Source organism: Schistocerca gregaria, chromosome 2, assembly GCF_023897955.1.
Source record: "Schistocerca gregaria isolate iqSchGreg1 chromosome 2, iqSchGreg1.2, whole genome shotgun sequence".
Classification (NCBI taxonomy): domain Eukaryota; kingdom Metazoa; phylum Arthropoda; class Insecta; order Orthoptera; family Acrididae; genus Schistocerca; species Schistocerca gregaria.
This window is the reverse complement of record NC_064921.1, coordinates 714,967,384-714,984,123: the sequence shown is the minus strand read 5'-3', so window position 1 is coordinate 714,984,123 and position 16,740 is coordinate 714,967,384. Positions and strand designations below refer to the sequence as shown.

General features: G+C 49.8%; 10 non-coding genes across 10 annotated transcripts; 4 read left to right on the top strand and 6 right to left on the bottom strand.

The window, feature by feature from the left end:
- Nucleotides 1–1,306: 1,306 nt before the first annotated feature.
- On the bottom strand, nucleotides 1,307–1,378 carry Trnap-cgg (transfer RNA proline (anticodon CGG)). Its single transcript has one exon. It is a non-coding gene; the product is annotated as a tRNA-Pro (tRNA).
- A 221-nt stretch (nucleotides 1,379–1,599) lies between these two features.
- On the top strand, nucleotides 1,600–1,672 carry Trnav-uac (transfer RNA valine (anticodon UAC)). Its single transcript has one exon. It is a non-coding gene; the product is annotated as a tRNA-Val (tRNA).
- Nucleotides 1,673–2,307: 635 nt separating this feature from the next.
- Trnap-ugg (transfer RNA proline (anticodon UGG)) lies at nucleotides 2,308–2,379 on the bottom strand. Its single transcript has one exon. It is a non-coding gene; the product is annotated as a tRNA-Pro (tRNA).
- A 1,791-nt stretch (nucleotides 2,380–4,170) lies between these two features.
- On the bottom strand, nucleotides 4,171–4,242 carry Trnap-cgg (transfer RNA proline (anticodon CGG)). The gene has a single exon. It is a non-coding gene; the product is annotated as a tRNA-Pro (tRNA).
- Nucleotides 4,243–4,463: 221 nt separating this feature from the next.
- Nucleotides 4,464–4,536, top strand: Trnav-uac (transfer RNA valine (anticodon UAC)). The gene has a single exon. It is a non-coding gene; the product is annotated as a tRNA-Val (tRNA).
- A 635-nt stretch (nucleotides 4,537–5,171) lies between these two features.
- On the bottom strand, nucleotides 5,172–5,243 carry Trnap-ugg (transfer RNA proline (anticodon UGG)). Its single transcript has one exon. It is a non-coding gene; the product is annotated as a tRNA-Pro (tRNA).
- Nucleotides 5,244–13,266: 8,023 nt separating this feature from the next.
- Trnav-uac (transfer RNA valine (anticodon UAC)) lies at nucleotides 13,267–13,339 on the top strand. Its single transcript has one exon. It is a non-coding gene; the product is annotated as a tRNA-Val (tRNA).
- A 635-nt stretch (nucleotides 13,340–13,974) lies between these two features.
- On the bottom strand, nucleotides 13,975–14,046 carry Trnap-ugg (transfer RNA proline (anticodon UGG)). Its single transcript has one exon. It is a non-coding gene; the product is annotated as a tRNA-Pro (tRNA).
- Nucleotides 14,047–16,264: 2,218 nt separating this feature from the next.
- Trnap-cgg (transfer RNA proline (anticodon CGG)) lies at nucleotides 16,265–16,336 on the bottom strand. Its single transcript has one exon. It is a non-coding gene; the product is annotated as a tRNA-Pro (tRNA).
- A 221-nt stretch (nucleotides 16,337–16,557) lies between these two features.
- Trnav-uac (transfer RNA valine (anticodon UAC)) lies at nucleotides 16,558–16,630 on the top strand. Its single transcript has one exon. It is a non-coding gene; the product is annotated as a tRNA-Val (tRNA).
- The last annotated feature ends 110 nt before the right edge of the window (nucleotides 16,631–16,740 follow it).

The window sequence follows — 16,740 nt, the reverse complement described above, 5'->3', positions numbered from 1 at the left end:
TTCGTCCAGCAGCGATAGTAGTAACTAAACCGACCACAGTATCATTAAAAGTAGGTCAGACACAAAAGTCGGAGTTGCTCTGTAGCTCATGTTATTCTGCTTTCAAATGCAATTGTATGGCTGGGAGTAGGGGCGTACTCCTGTAATGCAGGCGTCCGGGAGGCCGTTTCTGTGGGAGACATCTGGGAACAACTACAGACACGGCCGTTTCATTAGCTCAGGAACGACCGCGATGCTCTTATCGAGCTCTGCAGATTGACCGGACTGCAGTGCGGAATTTTCTGCTAGTGGTGGCTCGGGGTTAAGAGAAGTCGGGAGGTGTGAGCAAAACTACATCGGGAAACCGAAACAGACGACTCATAACGAAAAGATTGCGGAATGTACTGCAAAAGCAAACGTTGGAGAAGACGAACTCTGAAGCCGTCGGTGCTTTAACAATCATTCCGTGCAGCAACGATAATCTGGGAAGAGCGAAGGGTGGGTTCCGCTCGACCACACAACAAATTTTATATAATGTTCTACTTGTTCTAAATTTGCGTTTCCAGATCATCAGTAAAATACTGTGTGATTTACACCTGGCTTGCTTCTTCCAAAAGCGATATTGAGAAATACATCGACTGCAACGTCATTAGGGGTCGCGGGTCCGGGCGCCGGCGCGCCAGCGGCGGCCTGTCGGGGCTGCTGGTGCCTCCATGTAGAGCTACCGCTGGGCCCGGGCTCCTTGCCGCTAACGAAGTGATTGCTTTTGGTGACATCATATGCAATAGCGACTGCGCGAATTGACGGTAGCTCGTACGGAAAGCAAGAGTAGCTGATGCTACCGAGGACTCGGCCGCGAGCTTGTCCGACGACTTCTTGGGCTCTCATTCGTGGTGGCATTCAGACAGGCAAGGGTGCTGTCGATTGTTGCGTACGAATGCGAAATACCTGCATTGTGCGTTTCCGCAAAGTGATTTTTACGCCAAAGTTGTGATCGTCCTGCAAGTTGTGTCACATGTGGATCTCAGAGCTTAGCAGTTTCCGTGGTGTAGCGGTTATCACGTCTGCCTAACAGGCAGAAGGTCTCCGTTTCGATTCCGGGCGTAATCACTTTTTCGTCGCACTCAACAAGACACTTGCTACAATCTCTACTGTGAACATTTAAATCAATTTCAAACGTCCAACCACCAGGCTGCAGATGGCTCAAATGATACGTGAAACTCTTTCAGAACCGGCTACTTGGTTTTTGTGCTTACCTGGAGGGCAGGAAATGCGAGGAACAGCCGCCGGCATGCCGGTAGTCGCCACACGTTTGCACAAAACGCAAGGGCTCGTCCGGGATTTGAACCCGGGACCTCCTGCACCCGAAGCAGGAATCATACCCCTAGACCAACGAGCCTTCTCGATGCACATGACTATCGCCTCCGTTCTTGGTATCACCGTGCAGAGCTGCTGCTCACCCAGCGTTCTCCCTGGCTGTTGCGGTTTGATTGTTTTTATCGTTGTCTTTTACTATAGCAACTTCTAGAGTCGGACGGAGCTCGTAGCCGATGCCCTTGCTTACGCAGGAAAAATCTGTTGGAGCTACGGTTTTCCAGGTAGTACAACGGCAAAACCGTCGTTTCCGTGGTGTAGCGGTTATCACGTCTGCTTTACACGCAGAAGGTCCCCGGTTCGATCCCGGGCGGAAGCACGACTTTTTTTAAACCCGTTTTCGGATTCCATTTCCGAGATAACGTCACGTCGGCGTGTGCGGGATAATAAATGTCGTGTGCTACACCGATATCGCCTCATTTTACTGTCAAATGCTCTTGCTCCCATAGTGCACCGGTATTCAGTAACTCAGAACGCTCGTAGCTCCATTCTGGCCTGCAAAATTTAGTATCCATTTCTTCAAGACTACTTCAAGTTCGCTTCATACTGGCTTTCCTGATCTCTTTGCACTCGCCTTGTCACAACTCTGTTGAAGTGTGAACGTAACTAATAGTGAGAAACTCTTAACTACGCTCAGTCTTGTATCCCACTCTTTGGTTGACGTTGTCGCTAATCAGATGAAGGTAGACTGCTCCACGATTGAGCTTCGTCTCCACTCACGGTGCACACGTTCTGCAAAGACAACCTTTGTTTTCCGTTGCATGCAAGATTACTGTCGGCTCTTCTACAGAAATCGACCTATGTAATTTACTGGTATCAGATTCTTGCCATATCAAACGGTCCCTTCATGACCGTAGGGCCACACACGGCGTGCTGCAGCACGCATCTGTTCTTCATTGCAGAGCTACAAACGTGGGTGAGCTCCACCTACTCTTCAGCACGGTCAAAACGGTAGGGCTCGTCCGGGATTTGAACCCGGGACCTCCTGCACCCAAAGCAGGAATCATACCCCTAGACCAACGAGCCACTTGCCGGTGGCAGTGAAGGTAATCCCAAGCAGTCCAGCTCCGAGGAACACAAACTTTCATGTAAATCAGAAAGAAAAGCGCTTTCTGAAGGCAGCGCCCACCACTGATGGAAAGAATATTAAAGGCAATGAATGTAGAGTGAATAATTTCATCGCGCTCTGCAGATGAACAGACGGTGGTGTTTCACTTTCGTCATGTGCTTTCTTAGCATCAAGGGAAGGCAAATGCACTAAACAAAAGAACACCGGGAATCCAAAACACCATCTCATAACGAAAAGATAGCCGAATATACTGCAAGCAAAACTTCCAAACACGACTCCTGAAGGCGTCGGTGCCTTAAGAATTATTCCGTGCAGCAATGATCATCTACGAAGAGCCAACTGTATGTGTCGCTCCACCACGCAACTTTTTTTTATATCGTTTTACCTAAATTTCCATTACCTGTTCGTTACAAGAATACCGTGTGGCTTTCAACTGGTCTGCTTCGTCCAGCAGCGATAGTAGTAACTAAACCGACCACAGTATCATTAAAAGTAGGTCAGACACAAAAGTCGGAGTTGCTCTGTAGCTCATGTTATTCTGCTTTCAAATGCAATTGTATGGCTGGGAGTAGGGGCGTACTCCTGTAATGCAGGCGTCCGGGAGGCCGTTTCTGTGGGAGACATCTGGGAACAACTACAGACACGGCCGTTTCATTAGCTCAGGAACGACCGCGATGCTCTTATCGAGCTCTGCAGATTGACCGGACTGCAGTGCGGAATTTTCTGCTAGTGGTGGCTCGGGGTTAAGAGAAGTCGGGAGGTGTGAGCAAAACTACATCGGGAAACCGAAACAGACGACTCATAACGAAAAGATTGCGGAATGTACTGCAAAAGCAAACGTTGGAGAAGACGAACTCTGAAGCCGTCGGTGCTTTAACAATCATTCCGTGCAGCAACGATAATCTGGGAAGAGCGAAGGGTGGGTTCCGCTCGACCACACAACAAATTTTATATAATGTTCTACTTGTTCTAAATTTGCGTTTCCAGATCATCAGTAAAATACTGTGTGATTTACACCTGGCTTGCTTCTTCCAAAAGCGATATTGAGAAATACATCGACTGCAACGTCATTAGGGGTCGCGGGTCCGGGCGCCGGCGCGCCAGCGGCGGCCTGTCGGGGCTGCTGGTGCCTCCATGTAGAGCTACCGCTGGGCCCGGGCTCCTTGCCGCTAACGAAGTGATTGCTTTTGGTGACATCATATGCAATAGCGACTGCGCGAATTGACGGTAGCTCGTACGGAAAGCAAGAGTAGCTGATGCTACCGAGGACTCGGCCGCGAGCTTGTCCGACGACTTCTTGGGCTCTTATTCGTGGTGGCATTCAGACAGGCAAGGGTGCTGTCGATTGTTGCGTACGAATGCGAAATACCTGCATTGTGCGTTTCCGCAAAGTGATATTTACGCCAAAGTTGTGATCGTCCTGCAAGTTGTGTCACATGTGGATCTCAGAGCTTAGCAGTTTCCGTGGTGTAGCGGTTATCACGTCTGCCTAACAGGCAGAAGGTCTCCGTTTCGATTCCGGGCGTAATCACTTTTTCGTCGCACTCAACAAGACACTTGCTACAATCTCTACTGTGAACATTTAAATCAATTTCAAACGTCCAACCACCAGGCTGCAGATGGCTCAAATGATACGTGAAACTCTTTCAGAACCGGCTACTTGGTTTTTGTGCTTACCTGGAGGGCAGGAAATGCGCGGAACAGCCGCCGGCATGCCGGTAGTCGCCACACGTTTGCACAAAACGCAAGGGCTCGTCCGGGATTTGAACCCGGGACCTCCTGCACCCGAAGCAGGAATCATACCCCTAGACCAACGAGCCTTCTCGATGCACATGACTATCGCCTCCGTTCTTGGTATCACCGTGCAGAGCTGCTGCTCACCCAGCGTTCTCCCTGGCTGTTGCGGTTTGATTGTTTTTATCGTTGTCTTTTACTATAGCAACTTCTAGAATCGGACGGAGCTCGTAGCCGATGCCCTTGCTTACGCAGGAAAAATCTGTTGGAGCTACGGTTTTCCAGGTAGTACAACGGCAAAACCGTCGTTTCCGTGGTGTAGCGGTTATCACGTCTGCTTTACACGCAGAAGGTCCCCGGTTCGATCCCGGGCGGAAGCACGACTTTTTTTAAACCCGTTTTCGGATTCCATTTCCGAGATAACGTCACGTCGGCGTGTGCGGGATAATAAATGTCGTGTGCTACACCGATATCGCCTCATTTTACTGTCAAATGCTCTTGCTCCCATAGTGCACCGGTATTCAGTAACTCAGAACGCTCGTAGCTCCATTCTGGCCTGCAAAATTTAGTATCCATTTCTTCAAGACTACTTCAAGTTCGCTTCATACTGGCTTTCCTGATCTCTTTGCACTCGCCTTGTCACAACTCTGTTGAAGTGTGAACGTAACTAATAGTGAGAAACTCTTAACTACGCTCAGTCTTGTATCCCACTCTTTGGTTGACGTTGTCGCTAATCAGATGAAGGTAGACTGCTCCACGATTGAGCTTCGTCTCCACTCACGGTGCACACGTTCTGCAAAGACAACCTTTGTTTTCCGTTGCATGCAAGATTACTGTCGGCTCTTCTACAGAAATCGACCTATGTAATTTACTGGTATCAGATTCTTGCCATATCAAACGGTCCCTTCATGACCGTAGGGCCACACACGGCGTGCTGCGGCACGCATCTGTTCTTCATTGCAGAGCTACAAACGTGGGTGAGCTCCACCTACTCTTCAGCACGGTCAAAACGGTAGGGCTCGTCCGGGATTTGAACCCGGGACCTCCTGCACCCAAAGCAGGAATCATACCCCTAGACCAACGAGCCACTTGCCGGTGGCAGTGAAGGTAATCCCAAGCAGTCCAGCTCCGAGGAACACAAACTTTCATGTAAATCAGAAAGAAAAGCGCTTTCTGAAGGCAGCGCCCACCACTGATGGAAAGAATATTAAAGGCAATGAATGTAGAGTGAATAATTTCATCGCGCTCTGCAGATGAACAGACGGTGGTGTTTCACTTTCGTCATGTGCTTTCTTAGCATCAAGGGAAGGCAAATGCACTAAACAAAAGAACACCGGGAATCCGAAACACCAACTCATAACGAAAAGATAGCCGAATATACTGCAAGCAAAACTTCCAAACACGACTCCTGAAGGCGTCGGTGCCTTAAGAATTATTCCGTGCAGCAATGATCATCTACGAAGAGCCAACTGTATGTGTCGCTCCACCACGCAACTTTTTTTTATATCGTTTTACCTAAATTTCCATTACCTGTTCGTTACAAGAATACCGTGTGGCTTTCAACTGGTCTGCTTCGTCCAGCAGCGATAGTAGTAACTAAACCGACCACAGTATCATTAAAAGTAGGTCAGACACAAAAGTCGGAGTTGCTCTGTAGCTCATGTTATTCTGCTTTCAAATGCAATTGTATGGCTGGGAGTAGGGGCGTACTCCTGTAATGCAGGCGTCCGGGAGGCCGTTTCTGTGGGAGACATCTGGGAACAACTACAGACACGGCCGTTTCATTAGCTCAGGAACGACCGCGATGCTCTTATCGAGCTCTGCAGATTGACCGGACTGCAGTGCGGAATTTTCTGCTAGTGGTGGCTCGGGGTTAAGAGAAGTCGGGAGGTGTGAGCAAAACTACATCGGGAAACCGAAACAGACGACTCATAACGAAAAGATTGCGGAATGTACTGCAAAAGCAAACGTTGGAGAAGACGAACTCTGAAGCCGTCGGTGCTTTAACAATCATTCCGTGCAGCAACGATAATCTGGGAAGAGCGAAGGGTGGGTTCCGCTCGACCACACAACAAATTTTATATAATGTTCTACTTGTTCTAAATTTGCGTTTCCAGATCATCAGTAAAATACTGTGTGATTTACACCTGGCTTGCTTCTTCCAAAAGCGATATTGAGAAATACATCGACTGCAACGTCATTAGGGGTCGCGGGTCCGGGCGCCGGCGCGCCAGCGGCGGCCTGTCGGGGCTGCTGGTGCCTCCATGTAGAGCTACCGCTGGGCCCGGGCTCCTTGCCGCTAACGAAGTGATTGCTTTTGGTGACATCATATGCAATAGCGACTGCGCGAATTGACGGTAGCTCGAACGGAAAGCAAGAGTAGCTGATGCTACCGAGGACTCGGCCGCGAGCTTGTCCGACGACTTCTTGGGCTCTTATTCGTGGTGGCATTCAGACAGGCAAGGGTGCTGTCGATTGTTGCGTACGAATGCGAAATACCTGCATTGTGCGTTTCCGCAAAGTGATATTTACGCCAAAGTTGTGATCGTCCTGCAAGTTGTGTCACATGTGGATCTCAGAGCTTAGCAGTTTCCGTGGTGTAGCGGTTATCACGTCTGCCTAACAGGCAGAAGGTCTCCGTTTCGATTCCGGGCGTAATCACTTTTTCGTCGCACTCAACAAGACACTTGCTACAATCTCTACTGTGAACATTTAAATCAATTTCAAACGTCCAACCACCAGGCTGCAGATGGCTCAAATGATACGTGAAACTCTTTCAGAACCGGCTACTTGGTTTTTGTGCTTACCTGGAGGGCAGGAAATGCGCGGAACAGCCGCCGGCATGCCGGTAGTCGCCACACGTTTGCACAAAACGCAAGGGCTCGTCCGGGATTTGAACCCGGGACCTCCTGCACCCGAAGCAGGAATCATACCCCCTTTTTTTTTTTTTTTAACTATTAAAAGCATCTAAATTTCGAACATCTGTAAAAAATTGTCACCCTTGGAGCTTATGCGTTCTTTTAAATTTTACTCGCTTTTTACGTTTTTGCAGCAACAGTGTTCTGAATTATTATGTGTACCTTGGGGGATCAGTCCCGTCTTTTATTCATTTATGTTGTATAAATAGCTACTGATACTACTTCACTGAACTGCAGCCAAATGTGGTCTATAGTTACATAGATTGAAAAGCACGATATTGCAGTTGCCTGTATTGTTAAGAAAAATGAAACAATGTTACTCCGGGCATGCATGCATGCATGTCTGAAGGAACAGCCACTGCAGCGACTAGAGCTGCTATGAAGTACATGAAATGTATTCGCACTTGGGAATACGCACAACCATTACGTGTATAAGGGATTGACATCAAGGAAAAATTGTGCCGGACTGGAACTCGAACTTTGATTTTCTTCTTTGTGTGAGTGACCGCCTTAACTTCTTTTTTTTTTCTTTTTTTTTCTTTTTTTTATTTTTTTTTATTTTTTTAATTTTATAAAGTAATTTCCCTTAAAAACCCCTTAGGAAAATGGAACTAAAAAAAAAAATCTTAAGTGCCACCGCCACTTTTCATCCTATAACAAAAAATCTGATCCACTTCAGGCGTTGGCTCCTGAGTAAACCCACCCCAGAGAGCTGCCTATATATCAGGGGAAATATGGGAAATCAAGGTTAGGGCTATCCTTTGCCACTTTTTTTTGTTACATGTGAATTCTAGTAAGTAAGTGTTACAAGTAAGTGTTACAACAACAAAGGTGGCATAAAAGAGTAATCCAGAAATAAAAACATAAATCACTGATGTAATTCCAGCTAAAAGGTTCTTCAATAATGTAACTGGTTCCACTTGGAGCCTCGTCATCGTTATCTGATATCTCCAATTGCGCCTTCGAAGGGCATCTGCAACGGAGGCATTCAGCTTCGCTAGTGCCTCAAGGAAAACAGCATCCTTGCAGCAGCTTGTCTCTTCCTTCGCTCATGGCTGACAAGGCAGAACGTTCAGCCGTTTGTGTGATGCGGCACAGAACATTAACCGCAGCTCGGCACTCCCCAGCTGAGTGGGGGGTTAACGAAAACGCTGCGTAAATAATTTGCGAAGAGCGTACGGTATTTCGGTGTGCGTTCGAGGGCATTGTGAGCATTTTGCAGGAACCACCAGTAATCAAGCTGCTCTTTCTCTCCGTCGCGAAAGATGTAGGCGACTGTAAGTCCTTTGAACCATGTAAGCGCATGATATTTTGCAGCCGGAAAGTAAGTTTCATCGGGACAGAGTAGGGTCTGAGGGTCAATCATATCAGGTGTGACCCGGAGGTAACAAGCCAATATCTTCTGTGTTAGTCGCCAAACTCCGGACGATGATGCGCAAGTAAAACGGTGTTCATCAGTATCCAAAAGGTGACAATCTGGGCAATAAGGGGAGTCTGCAGGCCAATAGTGTGAAGTCGCTGTAGTGTGGCATATTTTTTGTTGGCGATCTGATATCACTTCGAACGCACCGTGGAGGACAGAAAGTTGTGGTGTATGGTTTTCCACACTCTTGGCCAGTGAACCGTAGGGTACTTGTTTTCCACCACGTTATGGGGAACAGCACGCAGAAGGTTGGTGTAAAAATCTTTCGCCTTTGGTGGACGCGTGGCGGAGAGGTTCGAGCTGACATAGCTGTAATCAAGAATGAAGGTCGACACATGGGAGAGCTGTGGTGCGACGTGCGCAACCGACACCGGCGGGACGTTAGAGACTGGCATCAGAACCTGTAGTAAACGACCCGTGAGAGAGGTATATTGACTTTTCCATCGTTTCCTCATGTTGCTCATGTAAAGGGCAGCTGCTCTCGCCCTGATGTTGACCAATCCCAGCCCTCCTTTGTGCACTGGGAGGGTAAGAGTGTCGTATCGTACTTTAAAGATATGACCTGCGGAAACGTAGTAACTGAAGGCCGCTTGAAGCCGGCGACCTATCTGCAGCGGTAGTGGGAGGACTTGTGCCACGTGATTGAGTTTTGATGCCACGTAGAGGTTCAGGTATTCAACACGTTGTAGCTGGTTCAAGTCCCGGAGCAGGTTCTGTCGCACCATTGCGCGTATGATCTGTAATAACTGTCGGTAGTTTGCTGCAGCTGTTTTACGTACATCTTTCTTGAACGTGATTCCCAAATATCGCAGATCAGAAACTGGTGGGAGGGGAGCGAGGGCTTCCGGTCCGAGACCTCGCCCAATATCCAACGCCGCCGACTTGTTGATGTTCAGAAGACTGCCTGCGGCCTGTCCGTATCGCTCAATCCAGGTTAGTACGCTTTGAACTTCGTCATTGGAACGAACCAGCAGTAGCAGGTCGTCAGCGTATGTCCTATAGCGAAAGGTGACGTCCCTCAGCGTGATGCCAGATAGGCGGTGGTTAAGGCCCCCTAGGAGTGGCTCGAGTGCGATGGCATAAAGGTAGGTAGAAAGGGGACAACCCTGTCGTAGAGACCTCTTAATGGGTACTGGTCCTACCGTCCTTCCATTGACCTGGACGTGTGAGCTGGCTGCGGTCCAAAGACGCCGTAGGGTGTCGATGAGGCCCGGGGGGAATCCCATACAGTCCATCACTCGTAGGAGGAAGTTGTGGTGCACTCTATCAAAGGCGCGGTTGAAATCTACGGAGACGATCGCCGCTCTCAGACGGCACGCAGAAGCGATTGCTATTAAATCCCTGCAGTCACCGGTGGCCATGTGTATGTTGGCTTCTCCCCCCTGCGACGTCTGTTCAGGAGCGAGGATCATCGGCAAAGTCGTCTTAATACGGCTCGCCATAATCCTGGTGAAAATCTTGTAATCGGCGTTCAGCATTGTAAGCGGCCGATAGTCGTTAATCGATAGCCCTCCACCTGGCTTGTGTACCGGTATGAGAAGTCCTTCTACAAACGCTGGCGGCACAACACAGTCTGGAGACGTAAGTTCGCGGAACATTATAACCCAGCGAGGCATCATGATGTCACGGAAAGTCCGGTAGAATTCGATGGGCAATCCATCAGGTCCAGGAGACTTATTGGCCGCACCTTTGTCCACGGCGTCTTCGACTTCTTCGAGTGAGATTGCCTCTGTTAGTGCATTCACGGTAGCCTCGTCGATAGTACGTGTTACCTGCTGTAACATTTCAGTAGTGGCCTCGTCATCGACGATTCTTTCCTTGTAAAGATGACGAAAATGATCCTCCACCGCCTTTACTATGGTTGCTTGGGTAGTACATAAGCGACCGTCGTGTGTCCTGAGTTGTGTGATTAAGTGTTGGCGTTGTCGGCGCTTATCCGCCACAACGTGATGCGTAGTGGGTTCCTCCGCAAACGTTCGGTCGTGCCGTCGCGAGCGGACGACTGCACCTTCTAGTCGGCGCTTCGTCAATGATAGTATGTGAGCCTTGATTCTGCTTTGATCATGTTGTCTCTCCGGGGAAGGGGGTAAGGCGTCGAGGTCCCTGAGAGTCGCGTAGTAAAAATCGAGGGTCTGTCGATGCCACGCAGTCACGTCCTTGCCATATTGCATAAGTGTCCTACGGATTGCTGGTTTGGCACAAAGGAGCCACAACTCCAGGGTAGAGGCGTATCGAGGGTGGCGGCGTTCACAGTCAGTCCACGTTGCTGCAACTTGCCGACGGCAATCCAGGTCCTGGAGATGAGTTATGTTGAGCTTCCAAAAGCCATTGCTGCGCCAGACTTGTTGGGGGCGTAGGTGTATAGTGCAGATATAGGCACTGTGATCAGAATAGGCTTGAGGCCATAGTTCAGCGTCCACCACACCTTGTGTGAGATCTTGTGACACATATATGCGGTCGAGTCGGCTGGCCGAATGACTGGTAAGATGAGTGTGGCCAGAGCGGTTACGGTGGACTTTTTCCCACGTGTCGCGCAAGTGAAGTTCTTGGATCATCGCACCCAGTTCCGGACAAGGCGTGTAATGTGGGATTTGGTCCTTGGGGTGAAGTACGCAATTAAAATCGCCGGCGAAGACGCTGTGGTCGTATCGTCCTAGGAAAAGGGGAGCGACATCTGTGGAGTAGAATCTGGCGCGGTCGTGACGTCTTGTGGTACCCGACGGCGCGTAAACATTAATGAATCGGGTGTTGAGTGCCGTAAATGCTATTCCTCGAGCGGAGGGAAGAAACGTGACGTCGGTAACTTCAATACCTTCACGCACTAATATTGCCACTCCGGTATCTGCAGGGCTACCGGGCGTCACATGTGTGGTGTACCCGTAAAAGTGCGGGAGTGCCGTCGTTTTCGCTTCTTGTAGGAAAGCAAAGTCAACCCCCATGGCCCGTATGGTTTCTTTCAAAAGTTGGATCTTGACAGGAGAACTGATCATGTTGATATTCATTGTCGCCAGGCGGTAAGACTGGCAACGAGTTGTTTCGGCGAGGTTATCCATGGTGAAGGTGGAGAGAAGCGAACATCGGAAGTGATGTCACCCCCCGCCGAACGCGGTCCTCCTTGTGCTGCTTATGCTGCATGATCCGGCGGCGCCTCAGCTGGCCGCGGGTCGTGATCTTGTGTCTCAACGTCCTCGGCCCATGAAGCGGGCGCGGATGTCTGTTCATGGTCCATAGCCTCAGAATGTTTGATAGTAAGGGACCGGGCGACTTCGCTACCTGCACTGGTACCTCCCCGCTGCTCACTGTTTCTGTCAATGGGCCGATGGTCGAAAGCTGCACGTTTTTCTGTCTGTTCTGCAAGGTTGGAGTCAGTGGAAACAGCTTCAGATTCGCGGCTGGCTTCTTGAGTGGTCAGTCGTTCTTCCCCGGCCGAATGCGAACCGCTGTGTTCCGACACGGTCCGACGACGCCGCTTTCGGCGTTTCGGTGATCGCTGTTTCCGTACGTGGCCTTCATTGTCAGAAGACGGCACTGACTCATGCTCCGCCGGAACAAACGCTTCGGTCGGTACAATAAGGGAATCAATTGCCATCTTACTGGCGTCAATGACTGTCGCGTTCGGTAGCTCCAGAGTCGTAGTGCTATTTTCCACCACTGGCCAGGTCGGCGGATCATCCAAGTCTTTGTCCGTGGAAAGTGATTCTTGTACCGCTGAAGCGGTCGGCCGTGTCTGTTGTGTGGAGAACGTCGTGAGCGCCGCCGCGTAAGTAACGGGTAGAATAGTCTTCGCCGCTGGTGGTGCAACGTCCTTCGGTGGGAGTTGTGTGATCCGACGCTGGAGGCACTCGGAACGAAGGTGACCTTCCTTACCGCATCCGGAGCACGTCTTCGGTTGGCCGTCATAAATAACAATGGCCCGGCATCCACCTATCTGTAGATAGGATGGCACGTGTCGTTGGAGATCTATGCGCACTTGGCGTACTCCATTGAGTACTGGATACGTCTTAAACTGGGTCCATTTTTCAGCCACGTGTTCGTGTACCGTGCCGTAGGGGCGGAGCGCCGCTACAACTTCTGCCGCTGGGAGTTCAAATGGAAGTTCGAAGATGCGTATAGTCCGCAGTCCCATTGCGGCATGGCCGACCTCGACGTTGCCAACATTTCCATCTGCGTGGCAGAAGCGGAGTTCTTGTTTCATCTCTCGAAGCACCTTGTCGCAGGTAGTTTCGTTTATGAGCTTTACATAGACCGTGCTACTGACGATCGAAAAGTGAATGCCGACAATGTCGGCAGCCGGGATCTTGGCTTCCTCTTTCAAAAAGCGTTCGACTTCGAGCGCCTTTGGTCGGGTAAAGTCGTTCCGAAATGTGAATTTCAAGGTTGATCTTCTGTACTGGTTTGCCATGGTCTTGGAGCGCTACGGCGTCACGTTAGTGCCGGCCGAAGAAAGTAAACAAGGCGCGCGGGCCCTCTCTGCCAGCGGAGAGCACACACCGCACGTCCGCTTCGCTCGGCTGCGAGAGCCGCACTGTACCCCTAGACCAACGAGCCTTCTCGATGCACATGACTATCGCCTCCGTTCTTGGTATCACCGTGCAGAGCTGCTGCTCACCCAGCGTTCTCCCTGGCTGTTGCGGTTTGATTGTTTTTATCCTTGTCTTTTACTATAGCAACTTCTAGAATCGGACGGAGCTCGTAGCCGATGCCCTTGCTTACGCAGGAAAAATCTGTTGGAGCTACGGTTTTCCAGGTAGTACAACGGCAAAACCGTCGTTTCCGTGGTGTAGCGGTTATCACGTCTGCTTTACACGCAGAAGGTCCCCGCTTCGATCCCGGGCGGAAGCACGACTTTTTTTAAACCCGTTTTCGGATTCCATTTCCGAGATAACGTCACGTCTGCGTGTGCGGGATAATAAATGTCGTGTGCTACACCGATATCGCCTCATTTTACTGTCAAATGCTCTTGCTCCCATAGTGCACCGGTATTCAGTAACTCAGAACGCTCGTAGCTCCATTCTGGCCTGCAAAATTTAGTATCCATTTCTTCAAGACTACTTCAAGTTCGCTTCATACTGGCGTTCCTGATCTCTTTGCACTCGCCTTGTCACAACTCTGTTGAAGTGTGAACGTAACTAATAGTGAGAAACTCTTAACTACGCTCAGTCTTGTATCCCACTCTTTGGTTGACGTTGTCGCTAATCAGATGAAGGTAGACTGCTCCACGATTGAGCTTCGTCTCCACTCACGGTGCACACGTTCTGCAAAGACAACCTTTGTTTTCCGTTGCATGCAAGATTACTGTCGGCTCTTCTACAGAAATCGACCTATGTAATTTACTGGTATCAGATTCTTGCCATATCAAACGGTCTCTTCATGACCGTAGGGCCACACACAGCGTGCTGCGGCACGCATCTGTTCTTCATTGCAGAGCTACAAACGTGGGTGAGCTCCACCTACTCTTCAGCACGGTCAAAACGGTAGGGCTCGTCCGGGATTTGAACCCGGGACCTCCTGCACCCAAAGCAGGAATCATACCCCTAGACCAACGAGCCACTTGCCGGTGGCAGTGAAGGTAATCCCAAGCAGTCCAGCTCCGAGGAACACAAACTTTCATGTAAATCAGAAAGAAAAGCGCTTTCTGAAGGCAGCGCCCACCACTGATGGAAAGAATATTAAAGGCAATGAATGTAGAGTGAATAATTTCATCGCGCTCTGCAGATGAACAGACGGTGGTGTTTCACTTTCGTCATGTGCTTTCTTAGCATCAAGGGAAGACAAATGCACTAAACAAAAGAACACCGGGAATCCGAAACACCAACTCATAACGAAAAGATAGCGGAATATACTGCAAGCAAAACTTCCAAACACGACTCCTGAAGGAGTCGGTGCCTTAAGAATTATTCCGTGCAGCAATGATCATCTACGAAGAGCCAACTGTATGTGTCGCTCCACCACGCAACTTTTTTTGATATCGTTTTACCTAAATTTCCATTACCTGTTCGTTACAAGAATACCGTGTGGCTTTCAACTGGTCTGCTTCGTCCAGCAGAGATAGTAGTAACTAAACCGACCACAGTATCATTAAAAGTAGGTCAGACACAAAAGTCGGAGTTGCTCTGTAGCTCATGTTATTCTGCTTTCAAATGCAATTGTATGGCTGGGAGTAGGGGCGTACTCCTGTAATGCAGGCGTCCGGGAGGTCGTTTCTGTTGGAGACATCTGGGAACAACTACAGACACGGCCGTTTCATTAGCTCAGGAACGACCGCGATGCTCTTATCGAGCTCTGCAGATTGACCGGACTGCAGTGCGGAATTTTCTGCTAGTGGTGGCTCGGGGTTAAGAGAAGTCGGGAGGTGTGAGCAAAACTACATCGGGAAACCGAAACAGACGACTCATAACGAAAAGATTGCGGAATGTACTGCAAAAGCAAACGTTGGAGAAGACGAACTCTGAAGCCGTCGGTGCTTTAACAATCATTCCGTGCAGCAACGATAATCTGGGAAGAGCGAAGGGTGGGTTCCGCTCGACCACACAACAAATTTTATATAATGTTCTACTTGTTCTAAATTTGCGTTTCCAGATCATCAGTAAAATACTGTGTGATTTACACCTGGCTTGCTTCTTCCAAAAGCGATATTAAGAAATACATCGACTGCAACGTCATTAGGGGTCGCGGGTCCGGGCGCCGGCGCGCCAGCGGCGGCCTGTCGGGGCTGCTGGTGCCTCCATGTAGAGCTACCGCTGGGCCCGGGCTCCTTGCCGCTAACGAAGTGATTGCTTTTGGTGACATCATATGCAATAGCGACTGCGCGAATTGACGGTAGATCGTACGGAAAGCAAGAGTAGCTGATGCTACCGAGGACTAGGCCGCGAGCTTGTCCGACGACTTCTTGGGCTCTTATTCGTGGTGGCATTCAGACAGGCAAGGGTGCTGTCGATTGTTGCGTACGAATGCGAAATACCTGCATTGTGCGTTTCCGCAAAGTGATTTTTACGCCAAAGTTGTGATCGTCCTGCAAGTTGTGTCACATGTGGATCTCAGAGCTTAGCAGTTTCCGTGGTGTAGCGGTTATCACGTCTGCCTAACAGGCAGAAGGTCTCCGTTTCGATTCCGGGCGTAATCACTTTTTCGTCGCACTCAACAAGACACTTGCTACAATCTCTACCGCTGGGCCCGGGCTCCTTGCCGCTAACGAAGTGATTGCTTTTGGTGACATCATATGCAATAGCGACTGCGCGAATTGACGGTAGCTCGTACGGAAAGCAAGAGTAGCTGATGCTACCGAGGACTCGGCCGCGAGCTTGTCCGACGACTTCTTGGGCTCTTATTCGTGGTGGCATTCAGACAGGCAAGGGTGCTGTCGATTGTTGCGTACGAATGCGAAATACCTGCATTGTGCGTTTCCGCAAAGTGATTTTTACGCCAAAGTTGTGATCGTCCTGCAAGTTGTGTCACATGTGGATCTCAGAGCTTAGCAGTTTCCGTGGTGTAGCGGTTATCACGTCTGCCTAACAGGCAGAAGGTCTCCGTTTCGATTCCGGGCGTAATCACTTTTTCGTCGCACTCAACAAGACACTTGCTACAATCTCTACTGTGAACATTTAAATCAATTTCAAACGTCCAACCACCAGGCTGCAGATGGCTCAAATGATACGTGAAACTCTTTCAGAACCGGCTACTTGGTTTTTGTGCTTACCTGGAGGGCAGGAAATGCGCGGAACAGCCGCCGGCATGCCGGTAGTCGCCACACGTTTGCACAAAACGCAAGGGCTCGTCCGGGATTTGAACCCGGGACCTCCTGCACCCGAAGCAGGAATCATACCCCTAGACCAACGAGCCTTCTCGATGCACATGACTATCGCCTCCGTTCTTGGTATCACCGTGCAGAGCTGCTGCTCACCCAGCGTTCTCCCTGGCTGTTGCGGTTTGATTGTTTTTATCCTTGTCTTTTACTATAGCAACTTCTAGAATCGGACGGAGCTCGTAGCCGATGCCCTTGCTTACGCAGGAAAAATCTGTTGGAGCTACGGTTTTCCAGGTAGTACACCGGCAAAACCGTCGTTTCCGTGGTGTAGCGGTTATCACGTCTGCTTTACACGCAGAAGGTCCCCGCTTCGATCCCGGGCGGAAGCACGACTTTTTGTAAACCCGTTTTCGGATTCCATTTCCGAGATAACGTCACGTCTGCGTGTGCGGGATAATAAATGTCGTGTGCTACACCGATATCGCCTCATTTTACTGTC